Raw genomic sequence first — 8,075 nt, forward strand, 5'->3', positions numbered from 1 at the left:
AGAATTGGCTTTGGTGAAAAAGAAAATACATGATGCACATGTGAATCATTTGGATCCAAAATTTAATTGCATTTTGGTTATTTTACCCTCTAAGCATTCTCCTACAGAAATATTAATAAAGGGGGAAGATATTATTTTAGAATGGATCTTTTAGCCACATAAACAGTAAAAAAATTAAAACTTATATGGAAAAGATTTGAGTTGATTCTAAAAGGAAAATCGAGACTTTTACATTTAGCAAGAATAAACACAGCAGAAATTCAAGTACCTTCTACTAATGATGAAATTGAAAATTATGGGAAGAAATGAACCTTGACAAAGACGTTGCAATAATTTTGGGGGAGAGAGTAATGGAAACTATCCCCAAAGCAGAAGACTTCAACTTATGAAGAGAACTAATTGGATCCTTCCTCACATTGTATGGGAACACCAGTATCTATAGCCCATACATTCTATACTGATGCAAATAAATCAGAAAATACAGGTTATAAATTAGAAAGTTTAAAGTGGATCAAATTTCTTATGTTTCTGTCCAAAGGTCAGAATTATATGCTATTCTTATAGCAGCAATGGATTTTATGGAACCTCTTTACATTGTTACTGATTTGCAATATGCAGAAAGAGTTGTTTTGCATATTGAAACTGAATTTATGCCAGATGATACAAAATTTACTTTATTATTTATTCAGTTACAAGAAATAATCAAGAATAGAAATCATACCTTATATATAACACATATCCAATTCCATATGGGTCTGCCAGGCCCTCTAGCACAAGGTAATAAAGAAACTGATCATCTATTGATAGGAAATGTGCAGGAGGCCTCAGAATTTCATTTAAAAATCTTATCAATAGCAATGGTTTTTTTAAAAAAGTTTTTTGTTTTACTTGACAACAGCCAATGAAATTATAAAAAAATGTCCCACTTGTTCTTTATACAACCAAACTATACTACCTGCAGGAAATAACCAAAAGTACTCAAAGGAATAAAATCTGGCAGATGTAAGTATTCCATTTTGTAGAATTTGGGAAATTAAAATATATACACTATGCCATTGATACCTATTCAAAATTTCAATTGCCTTAATAGTGGACAATTGCCTTAAGTTCTGAAAAGACTAATCTGGTAATCACACATTTGCTCGAAGTTAGGGCCATTAGGGGTATACATGTACAATTTAAGAAAGACAATGCTCCAGCATATTTCTTTAAAAAATGAAATAATTTTTACTTATTACAATATAAAGCATATTGCGGATATATCACATTATTCTACAGGGCAGACAGTTTTAGAAAAATTAAATTGAACTCTAAACTATATGTTAAATAAATAGAAAGGAGTAATAAATACTCCCAGAAATTATTGCATAATGATTTATTTACTTGGAATTTTCTAAATACTAATGAGAAAGGAATAATACCTACAGAGAGATATTGGATATTAGAAAAAAACTACAGAATTAGATCAGCTGATATGTTTTAAAAATGCATTAACCTCAGAATGGAAACCAGAGCATGTGTTACATTGGAGAAGTTTTGTTTTTGTTTCCACAGTAGAAGAAAAGCTACAGATACCATCAAAATTGACATGAATTAGGGATACTGCCTCTCTCTTCCTGTCCCTTCCCAGCTTGCACCCAGAACCCCCCCCCCCCAGCTTCATCCTCCCGTCTTTGGGGTCACAAAATCCCACAGCTCAGCCTGTTTGGGCGCCAGGACCGAGAATTGAGTGCACCCTGGCCAGTGGAAGGTCCCCTGCTTCAATAGTCTGCCTGCAGCAAGGTAAGCCCTTTGTCAGTGAGGTGGTTGGCCAGCAAGAAGACCTGACTATCTACCAGAAGATCCATCATTCATTGGGGTGAGTGAATTGAATACACTGGGGTGAATTGAACTTCTAAAAGAAGACCCAAAGGGGATTATTCAGAGGAAGAAATGGGCAGGCACCAATGCAAGAATTCCTCCAACAATTTGAAAAACAACATGAACTCACCAGAACCCAGTGAACTTACAACAGGAGGACTTGAACACACTAATCAAGAAGAAGTAGAAAAAATTGACTTTATGAAAGTAATAGAGTCCCTTAAACAGGAGGTGAAAAACTCCCTTAAAGAAATGGATGAGAAGAATAACAGAAAGTTTGAAGAATTGAGTAAATCTGTAAACGATATCCTAGAAAACCAAGAAAAAACAAACAGATAATGGAAACAGTGCAAGACTTGAAAACTGAAATGGAGGCAAGGACGAAAACACAAACCGAGGGCCAGCTGGATATGAAAAATCTATGTAAGTGAACAGAGACTACAGAAACAAGCATAACCAACAGAATACAAGAGATAGAAGAAAGAATCTCAGATTCTGAAGATACCATAGAGAAAATAAATGCACTGATCAAAGAAAACAGCAAATCCAACAAATTCTCATCACAAAACATTCAGGAAATCTGGGACACAATAAAAAGACCAAATCTAAGAATAATAGGCATAGAAGAAGGAGAAGAATTACAGCTCAATGGTCCAGAAAATATATTTAATAAAATTATAGAAGAAAACTTCCCAAACCTAAAGAAAGATATTCCTATTAAGGTTCAAGAAGCTTACAGAACACCAAATAGACTGGATCAAAAAAAAATCATCCCCTTGCCATATTATAAAATAAATTTAGCAACGCTCTTTCTGTTCCTGTAGTGTGGAATAATTTGAGGAGTATTGATATTAGCTCTTCTTTGATGGTCTGGTAAAATTTTGTGCTGAAAATATATGACCCTCTGCCCTTTTTGTTTGGGAGATTTAATGATTGCTTCTATTTCCTTAGGGGTAACAGGTCTATTTAAAGCATTTATCTGATTTTGATTTAACTCTGGTAAGTGGTGTTTATCAAGAAAATTGTTTCTTTTAGATTTTCAAGTTTCAGGTTTTTAAAGTATGACCTAGTAATTCTTTGGATTTCCTTCATGTCTGTTGTTATATTTCTCTTTCCATTTCTGATTTTGTAAATTTGGATATTCTCTCTTAGCCTTGTAGGATGTATAAGGGTTTATCTATCTTGTTGACATTCTCAAAGAACAAACTCCTTGTTTCATTGATTCTTTGTATTGTTCTCTATGTTACCTATTTTATTGATTTTAGTCCTGAGTTTATTTCTTGCCTCCTATTCCTCTTAGGTGTGTCTGCCTCTTTTTGTTCCAGGTCTTTCAGGTGTTCTGTCAAGTCACTAGTATTAGCATTCTTTAATTCCTTTATGCAGGCACTTAGTTCTATGAACTTTCTTATTAGCCCCAACTTTCATTGTGTCACATAAGTTTGGATATGTTGTGCAGTAATTTTCATTGAATTCTAAGACTCTTTAATTTCTTTCTCTCTTTCTTGACCCAGTGGTAATTCAGTTGAGTGTTGTTCAGTTTCCATAAATTTATAGGTTTTCTGTTGTTTCTTTGTTGCTGAAATCCAACTCTAATTCATGGTGGGTCTGATAGGATACAGGGGGTTATTCCAATTTTCTTGTATTGTGAGATTTGCTTTGTGACCAAGTATATGGTCAGTTTTAGAGAAGGTTCCATGAGGAGCTGAGAAGAAGATATCTTCTTCTGTGTTTAGGTGAAACATTCTGTAGATATCTGATGGGTCCATTTGAGTCATGTCTCTTAGTTCTATCCACATGTCATTTGGTGAGAAGGGTTGTTGAAGTCTCCCACTATGAATATGTGAGGTTTGATGTGTAATTTAAACGTCGATGTTGCCTTTACAAATGTGTGTGCCCTTGCATTTGGAGCATGCATGTTCAGAACTGAGACATCATCCTGGTGTATTTTTCTTTCTTTTATTAACTTTTGAAAAGTTAAATTTATTTATTTGCAAGGGGTGGAGGGAGATGTGTACAGCACCTGTGTGGAGGGCAAATGACAACTTATTGCCTTTTACCATACAGTTCCCAAGAGTTGATCTCAGGTCCTGAAACTTGGCAGCAAGTACCTTTTTTCGCTGCTTAATTTATTTTTTTATTCATTTTACGTACCAACCACAGATCCTTATACCTCCCCCTCTCCTACTCTTCCAGTTCTCTTCCCACTCCACCCATCTTCCATTTCCCAGAAACGATAACGCCTCCAATGGGGAGTCAAAGAAGCCTGGCATATCAAGTTGAGGCAGGACCAAGTCACTCTCTCTCTTGCATCAATGCTAAGCAAGGCATCCCACCATAGGGAATGGGCTACAAAAAGTCAACTCATGCACCAGGGTTAGATTCCACAAACAGACCAATCCATACAACTATCAACCACATACAGAGGACATAGTTTGGTCCTATGCAGCTCTTAGCTGTCAGTACAGAGTCTCTGAGGGACTGGTTACTACCCTAATGATCATCATAGAACCTCCATCCATTACCTGATAGAAGCGGATGAAGAAATTCACAGCCAAGCATTGGGCTGAGCTCTAGGAGTCCAGTTGAAAAAGGGAGGAGGGATTATATTAGCAAGCAGTGTGTGTGGGGGGGTCAAGATCATGACAGGGAAATCCACAGAGATAGCTGAACCTAGTTCGTGGGACTCAGAGACTCTGGATTTTTCTTTTAATGAATATGCAATATCCTTCTCCATCCTTTTTGATAAATTTTGGTTTTAAGTCTATTTTGTTAGATATTAGGATAGCTACACCAACTTACCTGTTAGGTCCAGTTGATTGGAAAATCTTTTTCCAACCCTTTACTCTGAGGTAATGTCTATCTTTGATGTTGAGGTGTGTTTCTTAGATGAAGTAGAAGGATAGATCTTGTTTTTCCATCTGATCCATTAGCCTATGTCTTTTTATTGGTGAATTGAGTCCACTAATAATAAAAGATATTAATGACCACTGATTATTTTGTTCCTATTATTATGTTGTTGGTGGTGGTTGTGTGTGCATGTGTGTGTGTACACACCTATGTATTTTCTCTCTTTGGATTCTGCTGGTTTGAGAGTATCAAGGAAGTTGTTAACTTCCTTGGATAGGAGTTTTCCTTCTAGTACTTTCTCTAGGTCTGGATGTGTTAATAGATATGTTTAAATTTGACTCTGTCATAAAATACATTGTTTTCTCCATATATGATGATTGAAAATTTTATTGGGTCTAATTGTCTCAGCTGGCTTCTGTGGTCTCTCAGTGTCTGCAAGACAGTTGTCCAGGCCCTTCTGGCTTTTAGAGTCTCCACTGAGAAGTCGCATACACCTCTGAAAGGTTTGTCTTCCAGTGTTACTTGACCTTTTTTCCTTGCAACTTTTAATATTCTTTGTTCTGTATATTTAGTGTTTTTCTTATTATACGACATGGATGCTTTATTTTATGATCCAATATGTTTGATATTTTGTAAGCTTCTTATACTTTGTAGGCATGTCTTTCTTTAGGTTAAAGAAATTTTCTTCAAAAATTTTGTTCAATGTGTTTTCTGGATTTTGGGCTGGTATTCTTCTCCTTCTTATATTCTTATTATTTTTTATGTTTGGTCTTTTTTAGTGTCCCAGATTTCCTGGATGTTTTATGTTAGGAGATTTTTGGATCTAACATTTTCTTTGATCAATGAGTATATTTCTTCTATTATATCATCAACACCTGAGATTTTCTCTTCCATCTCTTGAGCTCTGTTGATGATGCTTGTATCTATCTGATCTATCTGTAGTTCCTCTTTACTTACCCAGATTTTCAATTTCCTGAATTTCCTGTTTGTGTTTTCTATGTTGCTTCCATTTCTTCTTTCAGATCTTGAATAGTTTTTCTGGTTTCTTTCAATTGTTTTCTTGTTTTTCTTGGCTTTATATAAAGAATTTATTCATTTCTTACAACTATTTGTGTTTTCCTACATCTATTCAAGGTTTTATTTTTCTTCTTGCTAAGGATATCTATCATCTTCATATAGTTGTTTGCAAGATCTTTTGCTTGTGCTTTAGCTATGTTGGAATATTCAGGACCTGCTATGGTAGGATAGCTGGACTCCTATGATGACATATTGCCCTGGATGTTACTCACTGTGCTTTTATGCTGGGATCTAGACATCTGAACTTTGGGTAATTATAGGTCTTATTGCTGATTTCTGGTTTTGTGTTTGTGGATGGATGTTTTGTTCTTTATTTTCTTATTCTCTGGATTTTCAGAGTATGTTGGCTGAGAGTTGCCTGCTTTTTTTTTACCTGTGTGGTTGGCGTGTTCACTGGGGAATGCTTGCTGGGGAAATGGGACAGAGGTCATTGGCATATTATCTGAGGAATCTACAGGAGTAGTGCACAGTAAGGAGGGAAAGCTGCAGCTGGTGTTCTATAGCAGTGCTGGGGGAGATCCTGGGAATTGGATCTGGGATAAGAGAGAGGAGGGAAGTTTTGTAGGCAGTCTACCTGATCTTTTGGTAGGAATTATTTGTGTTTGGGCAAGGGGTACCCACCCACCCTGGTTAGAGGCTGGCACATAGTGATGAGGTGGGACGGGAAGGGATTTTGGGGGAGTACTCTGTGGGATCCACAGAGGACATGCCAAGTTAGATTGGTTTTTGTCAGATATGATGCATGAAATTAACTTTTTCTGAATTTAGTAAGATTTGTATTGTGTCCCAGGATGTGGTCTGCTTTAGGAATGTTTCCATGGGCTGTTCAATAGAGTCCATATTCTTTGGTGTTTCAGCACTATCGTACCCAGAAAAACTATCTGCCACAATTAGTGCAAATAGACAAAAGAATTCATATCCAGATGATCAATCATAAATATGAGAAGAAGTCATCTGGAATACAAAGAAATATGCATAACAAAGAGACTGTAAAAAAGAAAACTAAAGCCATAATTATGGAGGCACAAAGAACAAAATGAGCAAAATAACAAGCCAAAAGGACCTAGTCAAGACAACTACTTTCAATAATATCTTTGAATATTAATGGCAACAGCTCTCCAGTAAAAAGAGACACCGCCTTGCTGAATGGAAGCCTATTTCACCAGCTATTGGGATAATGATGCTGTCTAACTTTCTAGTCCCATTTGCTTTGATTATTTTTCCATCCTTTCACTTTAAGATGTTGCCTATTCTTAAAGCTAAAATGAGATTCTTTATAGATAACAGAAAGATGGATTTTATTTCATAATCTATTCAGTAATTATGGCTTTAGTTTTTCTTTTCTTTTTGTGTATCAATTGCAGCAGATAGTTTTCCTGGGTAATGTTGGCATAAAAAAAGAGTTCCACAATAGCCCAGAATAGAATATAACAAAGATTTATTTATCCAAGGATAAACTCACAGAAAGAGTAGTGATCTGCAGCCCTCTGTGTGCTCTGGGAGCTGAACCTGAATGCAGCAGCCAAGTGGCCTGGGCATGCCTTTCATCTGCATTTATAGTACATAAGACCATGCCCAAAGTGGTCTTAAAAGCTATTAGCTCAAGGAGTTCCCACTGAACCTCCCCCTTTTGTCTAAATAAGCATGGGGAGTAGAAAAAAACAAGATCTCCTGAGTAAATTGGGAGCATGGGAGAGGGTTGAAGTGGAAGGGAGAAACAGATAGGGGAGCAGAGAAAATGTATAGCCCAATAAATCAATAAAAAAGAGAGTTCTAAGTCTAATACAAAACTATACACAATAAACTATAAACTATACACTATGTCTTATATTAAAAATGACTTGGCTAAGTCATGAAAGGAAATTAACTATGACTAACTGTTGTAGGAGGATGTTAAGCCCCCCCCCAAATTACTTAGAAACTATATCAATTGCAATACTATTTGGCCAATAGCTTAAGAGTAAAGCTAGCTAGCTAGCTTACATCTAGAATTAACCCATTTCCATTATTTTATATTTTACTACTAGGATTGTGGCCTACTGTCAAGGTTCCAGCTGGCAGCTCACATCTTTTTTCTCTGGTGGTTCCATGGAATCCTGTAACTCTGCCTTCTTTCTCCCAGCATTCAGTTTAGTTTCCCCCACCTACCTCTATTCTGCCCTGCCAGGCCCAAGACAGCCTCTTTATTTGTTAACCAATAAAAGCCACACATATACAGAAGGACTTCCCACATCAACTAACTAGTCTTCAACTCATCAAAGAGTTAAGAAGGGATATTATCACTTGCATAA

This window comes from Arvicola amphibius, chromosome 14 (assembly GCF_903992535.2).
Source record: "Arvicola amphibius chromosome 14, mArvAmp1.2, whole genome shotgun sequence".
Lineage (NCBI taxonomy): Eukaryota > Metazoa > Chordata > Mammalia > Rodentia > Cricetidae > Arvicola > Arvicola amphibius.